Below are 17481 nucleotides of genomic sequence, written 5' to 3'. Positions count from 1 at the left end.
AAAGCATTCAGCTAGCACAACTAATACCCTGCTAAGGAACATTAACTTACTGCAACATTGAATTATTCTATTGTGAACTAGACTGAAATGAAGATGCAGGAAGCTGCCCTATAGCAGGGGGGGGACCACTTTATCCATCTAGCCCACCATTGCCTACATTGACTGGCAGGGACTCCGTCAGGCAGAAAAAGCATTTCCAATCACCTGCTACCTGATCCGTTTCACTTGGAAGTAAACCTGGGGGCCTTTTGTGTGCCAGGGTCCCCCTCCTTCAAAAAAAGTGGCATACAAATATTGCAAATAAATAGTGAGCAAAAGAGATGGACAGAATCAGGCAGGGAAGGAAAAGAGACTAGGAACAGAAAAAGCCAACATCCTTCTGGCCTAAACCTGGAAGAACATCAGTCCAATTGCACATGCTCAAGAACCCAGGGCCTGGCTCGGCGGGTTAATGTGACAATCCATTTCTGACAGTGTGTCAATACAAAGCAATTTAAGAGTGCATGAAAAATCGACCCAAGGTAACAGGCAATTTCTCTGCTCTGCTGGTTTAGATGGAAGTGGGGTCCAATGAGGCTGGAGTATCTCAGCAAGCTCACTTCAGTCAGCAATGCCCAGCATCTCCCAACTCAGACTGTCACAAAAAGGGGGCACCTGGTAGGGAAAAGGGATAAGAAAGTCAGTTCCCAAAGACAGAAACGGGCAAAACAGGCAAGAGATCCTTGTGGTCTCTCTAACAAATCATGTTGAAATAGCTGCAGCACACACATTCCCCCTGAAACAAAACAGAATAGCAAAAAGAAAAGGTAGTCAGCTTTTCAGAGGGTGCAAGAAAAAGGATTACCCACTTATAAAGATACTCATGTACTGTATTCCTGTAGAAGTTGCTGGTCTGGACAAGGCTCTCTGCACTGCAAGAAGGTGAAACCAGAGCTGCATATCATGCAGGGATATTGTGGGTAGCTTCCTCTGTGGGCAGCTTTACAATAAAATAATTGACATGATAACGAGACATCACTTAAAATCAATAGGTGGAAAATCATTATTCTACTTACTCCTAAGACTAACAACAAACAGCACAGTATTTTGATTGTAAAAATCCATTCTGTTTAACTAAGTATGAAGGCCTAAAATAGAGTGCATAGGAGAACCAGATCTGGTGCTTGCAGCTGGCCAGGTTGAGCCCTGGCCAAGAGCCCCAGGGACTGAAGAGGCCCCTCACCGGCCTGTCATCACAGGCCTCCTTTCTTGGACAGCCATTTTAGTGGTAGCTGGGCGGCAGTGGCACTTTTGAATAGAAGCCAAGCTAAAATGCTTCCCAAGCCTCTGCTAGAGATGGTGGGGAATAGTGTTGCCACAGTTAATGGTAGCGGGGGGGGGGGGGATACTATGTGGCCACATTAGAGTGGGGGCCCATTTGTGGCACTATGCCAAAGACCCTCTGAAGTCTGTTGGAACAGTTTCCAAAGCAATAGCCACGTTAGTCAACTGCAGCAAAACCAGAATACCTCAGGTTACATATGCTTCAGGTTACATATTGTCAGAGTCACCCGTGGTCCCAGCTCACAAGAGACCAAAGTCCGCTCCAGCTTATGTACAAAAGCTTTTATTCAAGAACATCAGTAGCTTTAGATCCGAGGTCCGTGACCCTACGTCTGTTACCCTTAGACCGCTGAAGTCCCCTCTGACTCGCTCCCCCCTCGACACCAGTTTAAGAGGCTTGTACTGGTCCACCTCTTTCTCTCTTTCCTTTTCCGCAGGGTCTTTCTGCCCCCCTGTGTTCTCTCCCTTCGGGACTCTCCCGAGGCTGAATCCTCTGCCGCCTCCTCCCCCCTCCTTCGGGCTTTGGGACCAGGCTCCTCCCCAGGACTCTCTTCATTTCCGCGCGCCTCCCATTTTGAACTTGGCGCGCTTACGTTGCTCTTGACCTTCCTTTCGACAGTTACATTGCCCTCAATACTACTTTCCTCCCCTTCCGGCAGCACGTTTTGCCCTGATCTCCTTCCCCTCTCTGCTTCCTGTTCTGCTCCTTCTGACACACTGGTCACTCCTCCCCCCTCACTCCGTTCCAGCGGAGCAGCCGGTCTCGCTCTCCAACTCCCACTGGGGGTTCCCCCTTCCTTTCCCTGCTCCTGACTGCTTCCCCCTCTAGCTCCCCTTGGCTTGACCAGAGGGGCTCCCTTTTGGGAGTCCTCCGATTCACTGGACGGACTCATGGACAATCTTGGGTCATTGTCATCCTCTTCCTCGTCAGTCTGGAATCCTTCCCCCTCACTCTGCGTCTCTCTCCCTGAACCCCTGACATCCATCCCCCCCTCGAAGCCCCCCCTTCCCCCCTCCCGGCCCTCGGAGGCAGGTCGTGGGAGCCGCATCTCCTCGGAGGTAGATGCAGGATACAGTTCGTTTGCTTCAATGTCCTCTGCTAGCAGCTCGGTGTATGTGTGTTCGAATGCGGGTTCTTCACCCAAGGTGTTCTCGGCTCCCTCTTCCATTGCTACTTCGTCTGGTGCTGCCTGCCAAGGCCCCGTCAGCCATTTCTTGCGCCAGTCGTCCTCTGGTTGCTCGTCCCACCAGTAAGAGGGTTCTGTGTCTACCCCCGAACTCGATCCCCTGGGCGGGCTTGATTCTGGCGTTCTCTCCTCGGCGGAAGAAAAGCCCCTGAAAGTACTGTCTGAAAGTGTGGGCGTAAAGAGCCAGTCATCAAAATATTCGGCTGGCATGGGTCTATGCGGGAAAAGTGCATGGAACTCGTCTTTCAGAAGAGGTTCGTCTAAAGCGTAGTCCGGCACCCAAATATTGGCACTGGCCGGGGTACCCTCTCTGGCTAGAAAGTATTCTACTCCCTCTACCCCCCATCTCGAGTCCAGGATCTCAGTGACCTCGTTGAGTGGTTCGGCCCTGGGCGCCCCCTCCCTCTCGGGTGACTGAGTGCGTGCGTGCGGTACTGTGTCAGACTCCTGAAACCTGTGCGGGGTCTTGTAGGGAGTGAGCACCGACCTATGAAAGACCGGGTGCACTCTGGAACCTTCGGGGAGGGCCAGTCGAAAAGCTACAGGGTTAATCCTAGCCTCCACCTGGTATGGCCCTAGCTGCCTGTGTCCCAGCTTCTTCTTAGCCAACGACCTGGCTGGCATCGCTTGGGCCGCTAACCATACCCAGTCCCCCACCTGGATGTCCTCTCCCACTCTCCTGTTTTTGTCTGCCTGCACCTTATATGCTTGTTTGGCTAGCTCCAAATGTCTCCGCAGCTCCTCGTGCACCTCTTGCAGCTCTGCTGCGAACTGGTCGGCTTCTTGCGTCACCCCCTCTCCCGGTGTTACGAACCCCGGGAAGGTTCTGGGATGACGACCATTGTTCGCGAAGAACGGCGTCACCCCCGTCGACGCGTGCTTCGTGTTGTTGTAGGCAAACTCCGCCATCGGCAGGTAGTCTACCCACGCCGCCGGGCGCTGATTGGCGTAACATCTCAGGTACTGCTGCATGATCGCGTTGACTCTCTCTGCTTGGCCGTTGGTCTGCGGATGCCTTGCCGACGTTAGGTTGATCTTGACATGCAGGATACCTAGAAGCTTCCGCCAAAAAGTAGAAACAAATTGGCGCCCCCTGTCGGACAGGATGGATTGTGGCAGCCCATGCACCTTGAACACGTGATCGATGAAGAGTTTGGCGGTCTGTTCCGCCGTCGCCACCTTCGCGCAAGGAATGAAGTGCGCCATCTTGGTGAACAAGTCCACCACCACCAGCACCGCCGTCTTGCCTCTGGAGCTGGGCAGGTCAGTGACGAAGTCCAGCGCCACCCTCTCCCACGGTTGCTGTGGCGTCTCCAGCGGTTCCAGTAACCCCGCTGGCTTCTGGTGCACTGGCTTGGACCTGTGCTGGTCCCGGGGGAAGGTACCGTGGGAGTAAGCAGAGTCCACACGAAGAGGGGCGAGGTCCAAGACGGGGAGCCGGGCGGGGAACAGGTACGCTGGAACAGGAGGCCGAGCTGGGAAGTGGAACACCGGATAGTCAGGAACAGGAGGCCAAGCAGGGATCAGGAACACAGGAAGGTCCAAAGCCAACAACGACGTTGCTCCCGCAACCTGGGGCCAGGCTGACTGGGCTTTTATCCTCTTCTAAGGCCGGGGGCGGTCCCGACCCCCAGGAGCCCCGCCTCCTCTGGCCTTAAGGCGAGCACTCCTCCTGGGGGCAACCAGTTCCCTTCGCCTCTCTGCCCTAAGCCTCTGCAGATCAGGAGAGGCCGAAGGGTTACTGGGCCCTGGAGGAGGCTCACCTGTGGCCACTGAGTCGTCAAGCCCCTCTGGGGCCAGAAGGGCTTCACCTGGGGCCAGCTCCTGATGCTCTGTCACAGGTGCAGGCTCTTCAGCATCTAGGCCTTGCCCCAGTTCAGCCGGCCCTGGAGGCGGGGACTCCTGTGCAGGCTGGGATTCCTCTGGTTCATCCTCTGAATCGGAATCCCAGGCCATCACACCATCCCCCCTCCCAGGCCCCCCCCTCAACCGAGGGTCCGGACCCGGCTTGCCGGGGTACATCGCATGGAACTCTCGGAGGCAGGCAGGTGCGTGGACGTTGGCCGCTGGTTCCCAGGAACGGTCCTCCGGTCCATACCCCTTCCAGTCAATGAGATACTGCAGCTTTCCCCTGCGGTATCGGGAGTCCAGGATGCGTTCCACCTCATACTCAGGCTCTCCCTGAACCAACACTGGCTGCGGACGGGGACGGTTCGGGTGGAACTCGTCGGGTGGGGCCACCGGACTCAGCAGGGACCTGTGGAAGACCGGGTGAACCTTCAGGGTTGCGGGTAACCGGAGACGGAATGCTACAGGAGAGACTTGGTCCACGATAGGGAACGGGCCGGTGAAGCGGGCGTCCAACTTCCGCGAAGGTCGAGAGGGGTGGAGGTGGCGAGTGGAGAGCCAAACCAGGTCACCGACGCGAAGTTCCGGCCCCACCTGGCGGTGGCGGTCGGCCTGGGCTTTGTACGCTTCCTTGGCCTGGTGCAGTTGCTCCACCAAAAGCTGTTGCTGGGACTGGAGCTCTTGAAGCCACTCCGTCACCGCCGGGACCGCGGATGTCGGCAGCACATCTGGAAACAGCCGTGGATGATAACCGTAACTGGCCTGGAACGGGGTCTGCTGGGTGGATGCATTCACCGCGTTGTTGTAGGCGAACTCCGCCAATGCCAGGTGGTCGACCCAGTCATCCTGCTGGTAGCTGCAGTAACACCGGAGGTACTGCTCCAGCACCGCGTTCGCCCGTTCCGTCTGGCCATCGGTCTGTGGGTGGTAGGCTGACGAGAGGCAGACCTCTGTCCCGAGGGTCTGGTGTAATGCTCGCCAGAACCGGGATGTGAACTGAACGCCCCGGTCAGACACCACGCGCTCTGGTAGGCCATGCAGGCGGAAGACATGCTGAAGGTACAGCTGAGCGGTTTCCTTGGCTGTGGGTACAGATGGGCAGGGGGTGCAGTGCACCATCTTGGTGAAATGGTCGGAGAACACTAGAAGGCAGGTACAGCCACGAGACGGGGGTAAGTCCACTACAAAGTCCAACGAAACCGTGTGCCAAGGGCGCGGTGGAACTGGCAATGGCTGAAGTAGGCCGGGGGGTCGCCCGGTAGGACCCTTGGCGCGCCGGCAGACATCACAACCAGCAACGTAGCGAGCCACGTCGGCCTTCAGGCGGGGCCACCAAAACTCACGACTGACCAGATGGGTGGTCCGATACCGTCCAAAGTGCCCCGCTGCTGGGGCATCATGGGCCATCCGGAGAACCTCCAGCCGCAGTGGCCCTGGCGGGATGTACAGACGGCCGTGGTGCAGCAGAAGGCCCTGATGCAGGACCAGCCCCGGATACTGTGGGCTGGACCCTTCAGCCAGCTCCCGGAGTCGTTCCTGGACCCAAGCGTCGACCCGCTGCTGTTCCCGCACCCGAGCCTGCAGTGGTTCCGCCTCCTGGGTGGCCAGGAACGCAGCTGGAGGTAGGATCGTGGTGGGTTCTGCTTGCTGTACCGTGTCTGCGTTGTCTTCAGGTTTCCGGGACAGGGCATCTGCCTTCTGGTTCTGAGAGCTAGGGATATAGCGGATCCGGAACTGGAACCGGGAAAAGAACAACGCCCACCGGATCTGTCTTTGGTTCAGCTTGCGGGTGGTCTGGAGGTACTCCAGATTCCGGTGGTCGGTTCTCACCTCCACCGGATGTCGTGCCCCCTCAAGATGGTGGCGCCAGACCTCAAAGGCCACCTTGATGGCCAGTAGTTCCCGCTCCCACACAGTATAGTTACGCTCCGCTGGTAGGAGCTGGCGGGAATAGAAGGCACAGGGCAAGAGTGGCGCTTCAGGTCCATTCTGTTGAGACAAGACGGCACCGAGAGCCGTACTGGAGGCGTCGGTCTCCACCACAAAGGGTCGAGAGGGGTCAGGATGTTGTAAGATCGGCGCCCTCTGGAAACAGGCCTTCAACCCCTGGAACGCCTCCTCTGCCTCCTCGTCCCAGGAAAACGGCGTCTTTGGGCGCAGTAGCCGGGTCAACGGGGTGGTGCGATGAGCATAATCTGCGATGAAGGTCCGGTAGTAGTTGGCGAACCCCAGGAAACGCTGTAGGTCCTTGCGGTTCCGGGGTGCCGCCCATTCTCGAACCGCTGCCACCTTCCCAGGGTCCATCTGCACCCCATCTGGAGAGAGCCGGTGACCAAGGAAGTCCACAGTCCGCTGATGGAACTCGCACTTGCTGAGCTTTGCGTACAAACGGTGCTCACGCAAGCGCTGCAGCACGGTCCGGACATGTCCCTCATGGCGAGCCGGGTCACGGGAGTAAACCAGTATGTCATCCAAGTACACCACCACGTACTTGTCTAACAAATCCTGGAACACGTGGTTGATGTAGCGTTGGAACACAGCAGGCGCGTTGCATAAACCAAAAGGCATAACCAAGTATTCGAACTGCCCGTACCGGGTCCCAAACGCTGTCTTCCACTCATCCCCGGCTCGGATCCGAATCAAGTTGTAGGCCCCCCGGAGGTCCAGCTTGGTGAACACCTGTGCCCCTTGCACCCGCTCCAGCAACTCCGAAATAAGGGGCAAGGGGTACCGGTCTGGGATGGTGATTTTGTTCAGGGCTCGGTAATCATGGCAAGGACGGAGTTCCCCACATTTCTTCTTAACAAAGAGCACTGGTGCCGCAGTAGGCGAGGTGGAAGGCCTAATGAACCCACGCTCCAGGTTCTTGCGCAAGAAGTCCTGCAAAGCCTCGCGCTCTGGCTCTGTTAGAGAGTATAAGCGACTCACCGGTAGGGGCGCTCCGGGCTGGAGGTCTATGCCGCAGTCAAAAGACCGATGCGGCGGCAGCTGGTCTGCCCCCCGTTCCTCGAACACGTCTTGGTAGTCCCGGTACACGGCTGGGAGCGTGGGTGCTGCCTCCTCCGTGGGTGCGGCCGCTAGCATCTGCGACTGAGCATGGGAACATGGATCTGGGAAGTGTACGGTCCGTTTGACCCAGTCAATCTGAACGTTGTGAGCCTCTAGCCAGTCCATTCCGAGCACCAGGGGGTACCGGGGCATGGAGGCAATGTCCAAGGTTCGCACCTCCCGGTGCTGCTGGAGACACAGGACCAAGGGCTGGGTCTCCCGAGTGACGGCACCCGAACGCAGGAGCCGTCCGTCAATTGCCTCCACCTGTACCGGTTCTGGTTTGTTCTGAAGTGGCACCTGATGATGCGTGGCAAAGGCAGCGTCCATATAGGAGCGGGTTGCCCCCGAATCTACCAAAGCGTGGGTAAGAATCCAGGGCCCACCTGGAGGGTAGAGACGCACCGGTACCATGAGATGTCGCAATTCTACTGGTGAGGGCCCTTCTTGCATGGTTTGGGACCCCACGTTGCTAGGGCCTTCGGCTACCGAGGTTGGCGGTTTCCCTGCGACTGGTAGCTTCTCGGGACAGGAACGGGCGTAATGTCCACCCCCACCGCAGTAAAGGCACAGGTTCCCCTCCCGACGCCGCGACTTCTCCGAGGGGGAGAGCCGAGGTCGCGCAGCCCCGAGCGGCGTTGGCTCGACTGGCAACTCGGCTGTGGGCGTGGACCTGCTGGGAAGGACTGGCGCCAGGAGTCGGGAGTGCTGGCGGTCCCGGGTCTGGCGACGGTCCTCCAACCGATCGTCTATCTGCAGGCTCCGCTGAATGAGGGTATCCAGTGTGGTGGGACGATCCATCATGGCCAACTGGTCCAGTATCTCGTCCGACAGTCCCTCAAGATACTGGTCCCGTAGTGCAGAGTCATTCCAAGACAAGTCTTGTGCCAACAGCCGAAATTCTGTGGCGTAGGCGGCGGCTGTGGACTTGTCCTGTCTCAACCGACGAATCGCCCGATTGGCTTGGCTCTCCTTCAGTGGGTTACCAAACGCAGTCTCTAAGTGGTTACAAAACCCCACATAGTCCGTTAGCAAAGGAGAGTCTTGCCGGAGCAGTGGGAAAGCCCACTTGGCCGCCTGGTCCTTTAACAAACTGATTAAAAAATGCACCTTGGTGCGGTCGTCAGGGAAGTTCCGGGCTCGCCCCTGAATGTACAACTTGGCCTGGGCGAGGAACATGGGAAAACTGGCCTGGGTCCCATCAAATTTCTCTGGCAAGGCCACTGGGTACTTGCCTGGAGCTAGGGCGTCGGCCCCGGGATCTGGAAAGGCTTCCAACCGCTGCTGAAGCGCCGCAACCACATCGCTTAGCTGCTGAATGGTGTGGGTCAAGGCCTGGTTTTCCTGGGCCAATGCCACCAGCGCAGCCGCCTGGTCAGCCATGGCCTCTGGCTCTTCCCGAACGCACCCCAACGAAGGGGGAGTGCGGGTGTGGCGGGAGCAAACTGTGCTGGTCCCGGGGGAAGGTACCGTGGGAGTAAGCAGAGTCCACACGAAGAGGGGCGAGGTCCAAGACGGGGAGCCGGGCGGGGAACAGGTACGCTGGAACAGGAGGCCGAGCTGGGAAGTGGAACACCGGATAGTCAGGAACAGGAGGCCAAGCAGGGATCAGGAACACAGGAAGGTCCAAAGCCAACAACGACGTTGCTCCCGCAACCTGGGGCCAGGCTGACTGGGCTTTTATCCTCTTCTAAGGCCGGGGGCGGTCCCGACCCCCAGGAGCCCCGCCTCCTCTGGCCTTAAGGCGAGCACTCCTCCTGGGGGCAACCAGTTCCCTTCGCCTCTCTGCCCTAAGCCTCTGCAGATCAGGAGAGGCCGAAGGGTTACTGGGCCCTGGAGGAGGCTCACCTGTGGCCACTGAGTCGTCAAGCCCCTCTGGGGCCAGAAGGGCTTCACCTGGGGCCAGCTCCTGATGCTCTGTCACAGGTGCAGGCTCTTCAGCATCTAGGCCTTGCCCCAGTTCAGCCGGCCCTGGAGGCGGGGACTCCTGTGCAGGCTGGGATTCCTCTGGTTCATCCTCTGAATCGGAATCCCAGGCCATCACAGGACCTCTGACAAGTGTCACACCTGGCGACGTAATCCGCTATCTCTCCCCGCATCTGGGGCCACCAAAAGTCCCTGGCCACCAGTTCTATTGTCTTCTCCTTGCCGAAGTGGCCCGCACTGGGGGCGTCGTGCAACTGCTGCAGAACCCTCGCGCGGAGCTCTTCGCCCGGTACGTAGAGGGCACCTTTGTGAGTTAACAGCCCGTCGCGTAATTGGAACTCATCTTCTCTCTGCGAACCCCTGCGCAGCGCCTCCATCTTGGATTGTGCAAATCGATCTACTTGCAACGCACGTCGCACCGCGTCCAGGTCGACTGCGATGGTAGCGCACGTCCACGCCTGCGGTGCGAAAATGTGCTTGGCTGCCACTGGCGCTGCTTCCTCGAGATATTGCGGTTTCCTGGAGAGCGCGTCGGCTATAACGTTGGATTCTCCCGGGATGTATTCTATCCTGAAGTCGAAATCCGCGAAGAATTCAGCCCAGCGCATGTGTCTTTGGCTCTGGAGCTTCGCCGTGCGCCAATACTCTAAGTTCTTGTGATCTGTGCGGACCTGCACTGTGTGCTTGGCACCTATGAGGAAGTGTCGCCATGCTTTGAAGGCAGCGTGGATGGCCAACAGCTCTCTGTCCCATATGGTGTAGTTTTGCTCCGCCTTGCTGAGCTTTCGGGAGTAAAAGGCACAGGGTCTCCAATCTCCTTGGGAATCTTCTTGCAGGAGTACGGCTCCCACCGCTCTGTCTGAGGCGTCGGTCTCTACTCGCATGGGTCTGCCCGGATTCACGTGCAGCAGCTGCTCCTCGGAAGCGAAGAGGCTTTTAAGCTTCCTAAAAGAGCGCTCTGCCTGTTCCGTCCAAGCGAACTTCTTCTTTTTGGAACTGAGGGTGTCCGTGATTGCTGCTGTCTCCTTTGCAAAACCCCTGATGAATTTGCGGTAGAAATTGGCGAACCCGACAAATCTCTGGACCTCCTTCCGATTGCGTGGGCTCTTCCAGTCTAACACGGCGCGGACCTTGACGCTGTCCATGGCCAGCCCCTTGTCAGACAGCTTGTAGCCGAGGAAATCCACCTCCGTCACATCAAACTGGCATTTCTCCAACTTGGCGTAGAGCCTGTGTTCTCGCAGTCTCTGCAGGACCTCCTTCACGTCTCTTTCATGAGCCTCCTGCGATTCCGAAAAGATCAGGATGTCGTCGAGGAAACACACACACTTCTTGTAGAGGAGCCCCGCCAGCACGTGATGCATAAAGGCTTGGAAGACGTGAGATCCATTTTGGAGACCAAACGGCATAACTCTGTATTCATACGTGCCCAGAGGCGTGAACATGGCCGTCTTCCACTCATCGCCCTCCCGGATACGGATGAGATTATACGCTCCACGCAGATCCAACTTGGTGAAGATCTTCCCCTTCCGCACGGTCGCTAGGAGGTCATCAATCTTGGGCATGGGGAAGGCCTTGGGCTTGGTCATGGAATTTATGGCCCTGAAATCCACAATGAGTCTTTTCTGGGGCGTGTCTTTCTTCTTTACAAAAAACACAGGACTGCCCCCCACTGCTTTGGACTCCCGGATGAATCCACGCTTCAAATTATGCTCTATGAACTCCCTGAGTTCTTGCATCTCGTCCTCAGACATGGAATACAGCTTCGCAGTCGGCAGCTGCGCCCCCGGCAACAGGTCGATCGCGCAATCGTAAGGTCTGTGGGGCGGCAGCCGGTCAGCTTCCTTCTCGCAGAAAACCTCCAGGAAACTCTCGTACTTGCGAGGAACTGCCTGCGCCATGCCAAGTTGCAGCTGCTGCTCCGCCCCTTCCTCCTGGCTGGACTGGATACAATGTTGAGCACAGTACGATGAGCAAAAGGTGATCTGCCGTTGGTACCACGCTATCGCAGGACTGTGTCTCTCCAGCCAACTCATGCCTAGTACTATAGGCGTGTCCGACAGGCGGGTGACATTGAAGCTGATGACTTCTCTATGATGTCCAATCCGCATCTCCATGGGAGGCGTCTGTTGCACAACTTGTCCTCCCAGCAATTTCCTGCCATCAACCGTGACTACGTTTAGAGGCGTTGTCGCGGGCAGAAGCGCTATGCGATGCTGCTTGACGAACTGCACCCCCACAAAGTCCGCGTTGCTCCCAGAATCGATCGTGATGGGGACTTCCAGGGTGGTTCCGTTCGGCAACTGGAGTGTTGCAGTGAGCTGCACCGTTGGCTTGGGTGGTAAAGGGTCTGTACGTTGCAAAGGCACTGGGGACTGCTCTACAGATTCGCCTGGCTGAGCCCCAGCAGCTCTGCTTCCAGCCAGGCACTGTCGTTTCCCTGAGGCTGCTCCTCTTGCATCACTTCTGCTGCCACTGTTGCTAAGGCTGCAGTGTGCTTCTGGGGCCTCTGGGGACACTCTTTCGCCATGTGTAGTGCACTGTCACAGATGTAACATTTCCTGTTCCCTCTAGGAGGCTTCGCCTTTACTGCACCGGATGCTGGAACTCTGGCTGTTGCCTGAGCCTTAGCACCACCAATTTCCATCGGTTCCTCCCCCTGCCGCGCCAGAGGCGAGGGATGTGCCTGGCTGAAGTCTCTGGGGAGAAAAGGAGGCGTCCTTGCCGGTGCACGCGCCTGGCGTCCCTCCTCATTGTGCCAAGGACGTTCTTCGTGGCGTACCCCTATTGCAAGAGCCCTCTGCACGACGTCCTCCAGGGTCTGAGGTCTGTCTCCCCTGGCAAGTTCATCTTTTATGGGGCCGCTGAGACCCTCCCAGAACAAATCTCTCACTGGTTTGCAGTGCTTCTCCCAGCCCAATACAGTCAGTAAGGCGAAAAATCGCGAATGATACTGACGCACAGTGGCTCTCCCTTGCCGCAACCCGTGCATTTCCCTGCGTGCAAGATCAAGATCCACGGTTGACTGGAAACAAGCATCCATCGCTTTAATAAATTCATCAGAATCGCGGCGGGCAGGGCCGTCTTCGCGCCACAAATTGCGCAACCAAGCTCTTGCCTCCCCATGCAAATGAGACACAATAAACCCCACTTTCTCCTCTTCATCTTTAAAGTCATTACGAAGCAAATGCAGTGCATACAAGACGTCTGCTCTGAAACTTGGGTAGTGCTTTAGGTTCCCATCGAAGTGGGTGACTAGACTGCCCCCCCGACTTCCAAGTCCAATTCCCTCTGATCTGGACCCTGGGAACCCCTCCTTGCTAGCACGCTCCCACCTTATTTGCAGGTCCTGGCAGCGCTTCTCCGCTTCATCACTCTTCTTCTGAGATGCAATGACTGCAGCGGTGAGTTCCGTAACTGCGTTGCGCAGTGTTGTCAGCTGTTCCTCCGCACTCATGGCTGCCACCGTTCGTGAGCTTTGCAAAAAAAAATTTTGCGTTCTAGGAGAGGGGACTTGCTGTCAGAGTCACCCGTGGTCCCAGCTCACAAGAGACCAAAGTCCGCTCCAGCTTATGTACAAAAGCTTTTATTCAAGAACATCAGTAGCTTTAGATCCGAGGTCCGTGACCCTACGTCTGTTACCCTTAGACCGCTGAAGTCCCCTCTGACTCGCTCCCCCCTCGACACCAGTTTAAGAGGCTTGTACTGGTCCACCTCTTTCTCTCTTTCCTTTTCCGCAGGGTCTTTCTGCCCCCCTGTGTTCTCTCCCTTCGGGACTCTCCCGAGGCTGAATCCTCTGCCGCCTCCTCCCCCCTCCTTCGGGCTTTGGGACCAGGCTCCTCCCCAGGACTCTCTTCATTTCCGCGCGCCTCCCATTTTGAACTTGGCGCGCTTACGTTGCTCTTGACCTTCCTTTCGACAGTTACATTGCCCTCAATACTACTTTCCTCCCCTTCCGGCAGCACGTTTTGCCCTGATCTCCTTCCCCTCTCTGCTTCCTGTTCTGCTCCTTCTGACACACTGGTCACTCCTCCCCCCTCACTCCGTTCCAGCGGAGCAGCCGGTCTCGCTCTCCAACTCCCACTGGGGGTTCCCCCTTCCTTTCCCTGCTCCTGACTGCTTCCCCCTCTAGCTCCCCTTGGCTTGACCAGAGGGGCTCCCTTTTGGGAGTCCTCCGATTCACTGGACGGACTCATGGACAATCTTGGGTCATTGTCATCCTCTTCCTCGTCAGTCTGGAATCCTCCCCCCTCACTCTGCGTCTCTCTCCCTGAACCCCTGACACATATGCTTCAGGTTACAGACTCTGCTAACCCAGAAATAGTACCTCGGGTTAAGAAGAAGAAGAAGAAGAGTTAGGATTTGATATCCCGCCTTTCACTCCCCTTCAGGAGTCTCAAAGCGGCTAACATTCTCCTTTCCCTTCCTTCCCCACAACAAACACTCTGTGAGGTGAGTGGGGCTGAGAGACTTCAAAGAAGTGTGACTAGCCCAAGGTCACCCAGCAGCTGCATGTGGAGGAGCGGAGACGCGAACCCGGTTCCCCAGATTACGAGACTACGGCTCTTAACCACTACACCACACTGGCTCTCACTTTGCTTCAGAACTTTGCTTCAGGATGAGAACAGAAATTATGCGGCAGCAGTGGGAGGCCCCATTAGCTAAAGTGGTGCTTCAGGTTAAGAACAGTTTCAGGTTAAGAACGGACCTCCGGAACGAATTAAGTACTTAACCTGAGGTACCACTGTACTCTTGTGGCACCTTAGAGACTAACTAACCTGACATAAGGTTTCATGGACCACTGGTTAGCCCTTATTAACCTCCTAAAAATGTCAACCAAGTGAGCCTTGGAGATCTCCCAGTTACTGGTGCCACACTTATACACAAAATGGTTCATTCCTGGGAGAGAACAACCTCACTGTAATGCATGTGGTGGTGGCCACTTACTCCAGATGAAGTCAGAGATCTGGGAGGAAGCAGTCTCCATGCCATTCCAGCTCCTGACCACCAACAGTTTCAAAACTATTCGCTGGTGATAGATCCCTGGAAATTCCTACCTTTATCCCAGGGACAGGTGTAACTTTTCTCCATCACTTTTGGGAAATATAGCTTGAGGAAACCTCTAGCTCGTGAGCACTTACAGAGGACGACTGAAGTAAAATTCATTTTTATATCTCAATCACTCATCAGGCAAGGTGGCTACCAAACCCCAAACCAAAGGAGGTGACATGCTGAATGATGGGGACTCCCTCTTGCTATATAGCAAGTAATTATTTGTGGGTTAATCCTTGATTCACTTGTTCTAGCAAGAGGTAGCGGGGGAGAGAGATGTATATTATAGAAATGAGGTTTAAGTTGAAGCAATAACAGTTTCCGTTTTCAGCTGCTTTCATGATCTGCCCTCGGGAGATCGTGCCTAAATGAGATTGAGCTGCACTAAGAATGCTCATAATCCTTTTGGAATGAAGGAAGGAGCTAACTCATCCACATGACACCAAGTTCATAATGGCAGAGGGTCCCTCATATAGAAAGCAGAGTAAGGCTTGCTCACTTCAGTGTTGTTCTGTCCATTCACAAGCAGACTGGCTTGAAGGAAGGAAGGGGGGGGAATCTTCAAAATACTTTCACACATCATAAATTTTAGTCCATGCGCCTGCTGTATAGCCTGTGGAATTAGCTGCTACTCAGTAAAAGCAGGGACCAGCGGCATTTATGACACACGCTTCCCCCCTCCCCAAAGCTGTTGCCCACTCATTTGCAATCAGTCAAAAATTAAATGCCACCATTATTATTATAATTACTAGATTACCCGCCCTTCACAGCAATATAAAATACAGCATTAAAAACTATTTATCACATGCATTGTTTTATTTCAAAAGTTTATATCCCACTTTTCAGTCAGGGAAATAATACCTAAACCCTATCAGAACTTACATACATACAAACCCAGCAGCCTTTCATCCTCTGGAAGATGGATGGGGCTGGAGCATACCTCTCTTCGGTTCTGCAGCTCCAATTCCGCTGGAGCCGAGGGTACTTTTCAGCAAGGAGCATGGAGAAAGCAAGCTCTCCATTGTTTCTGGGCAACAGATGGAACTAGGACCAAGTTGCTCCACCAAGCCTTGCCAGGAGGTTCTTCTTGGCCAAGGTGGTGGGGTTGTTATGGAAGGATCAATGTTTGCTGTTGGATGATGTCTCAAATATTCTAAACAGCCTAAACAGTATTTTGTTTATATGTCAATAGTTGGCTTTTATGTTTTTAATGTGATGGCTCCTGAAGAAGAAAGTTCCATTCTGAAACACATTGCACTAAACATTAGTAATTGCTACTTTCGAGAACTAGTTTCTCATTTTTTTACATTCTTTTTTGGGGAGGCAGAGGGTACATTCTGGCAGGGACCTGTAGTTCCCTGGCCAGTGGCCCAAGTCACTGGGCAATTTTTAACGTTGGCACACTATTTCACCAGTGCAGTTGTCTCACATTTTGCGCTCACTGAGCTTTAATGGGTTGGTGGGGTTGTGAGGTTCAGGGCACATATCTGCATTTATGGTGGCAAAGTGAGGTTATACAGACCTTTGGGCTGGAAGAGTTCAAAGAATTGGGAGTCAATCTATAACACACTGGTTGGGATAGTGGATGATGCTACTCAATGTATTAGTCATAAAGAACTGCTAGCATTTTTGCTTGTCACAGTGAGTTTGGAGATCACTAGGTGTTGGTGCACTACAGAAAGGTTGTCACTTGGGTTCTGGTTTGGCAGAAAACTGACCTGTCAACTTAGTGCAGTTAAGGGGAAAACAAATCTGTTGGTCTTTATATGCAACTTGGCAATCCTTTATATCCTCTATGTGTCACAAAGATTAAATCTGAAGACTCCCCCCCCCCCCCATGCACACATGGGTAAAATATGGAGACAATTGTTGGACTAATGCAATGGTACCATAATCTATTCAGTTCAATAAGCCTTCAATTTATCAGGGGGTTGTGTTCCGTGAATTGCACCTAAAGCCAAAAATGCATGTAGTCAAAACACACTGGGCACAAAGGTGGGTGGGATTGCCAAAGAACCCCCTGCACACACACACAGATGCCCACCCCACCCCCCTTTTTTGGCCAAGTGCATAAAGCTGAATGTGCACAAGTTAAATGTGTGTAAGTTGTTGACTTACTGTACTACTGTATTCCTTTAAGTCTGTGGTCATACTTTGTATCGGTGGAGAGGAAGAGTTTTTATGTGACAAATTGCATGTTTTGTTGGTCGTGTTTATTTAGAAAACAATAAAAGTATTTAAAAATATATATTTAGTGCCGATAATCCCCAGACCAGACCAATTTGCCACTTAAACCAAAAGATGATGCTTTAAAAACCCATCACCATCACTATCATTTGATAGCTAAATAGAACATCCCACCGTCAGGGGCAGTGTAGTTTTTGAATGACAGGTTCTGCAGGTTGACAATAGAGGGAGCTCTGCTGCTTTCATGGCCTGCTTGCGCATCTCCGGGAAGCTCCTTGCCGTGCTACTTTTATTGTTTTGGTGCTTCTTGGTATTTATTTGCTCTCTACTGACCACTGCTGCAGCTTGTTTTAGTAATTCATTTATATTTTTAGCATTTTAATTGCTTTGTTTTTATTGCTACATAGTTCCTTTTTATGGATATGTGCTGCTTTGGATATGCTGACTGAAAAGTGACTCATAAAACCCATTTAAATTAAAAGAGACGGTTTTGGGAACTGGTTGCCAGACTGAATGGGCCGTTGGTCTGAACCAGCTGGGCTTTCCTTATGTTATTAGCTCAGCAGTTTAGAGATGGCTGGTAGGACAGCTTCTCCAGATGTGCCGGCTGTGGGCGATGAGAGTTCTAACCCAAAACATCTGGAGGGCATCAGGCTGAAGAAAGCTAGCCACTAGGAACAAGGCAGCTTACATAGCCCTCTGCTCAAGAAGAGCAAAGAGCAGCAACAGCCCAGCATGACTCAGGGCAGGCAAGCAATAGGTAACAGAGGAAAACGTTTCAGTCAAGGGGAGGGATCTCCCTTTTAAGTTTCCCACAAGCAGCACTTAGTATTACTAGAAAAACCTCCAGCATTCTGTTGCTTAATGTGTAGTGGGGGGGTTGTTATTGTTTTTGTATTCAGTTTGAAAA

The 17481-nt window shown here is 54.2% G+C and overlaps 1 long non-coding RNA gene across 1 annotated transcript; it reads right to left on the bottom strand.

Moving 5' to 3' along the window:
- Positions 1-420: 420 nt before the first annotated feature.
- LOC309335504 lies at positions 421-16356 on the bottom strand. Its single transcript, XR_014153547.1, has 2 exons — positions 16103-16356; positions 421-654 (listed from the first exon to the last, which is right to left on the bottom strand). It is a non-coding gene; the product is annotated as an uncharacterized lncRNA (long non-coding RNA).
- Positions 16357-17481: the final 1125 nt, after the last annotated feature.

Source organism: Podarcis erhardii (assembly GCF_964252035.2).
Source record: "Podarcis erhardii genome assembly, chromosome: 2".
NCBI lineage: Eukaryota > Metazoa > Chordata > Lepidosauria > Squamata > Lacertidae > Podarcis > Podarcis erhardii.
Note: the sequence above shows the minus strand (reverse complement) of the source record. Positions and strands in the feature narration are given on the sequence as shown.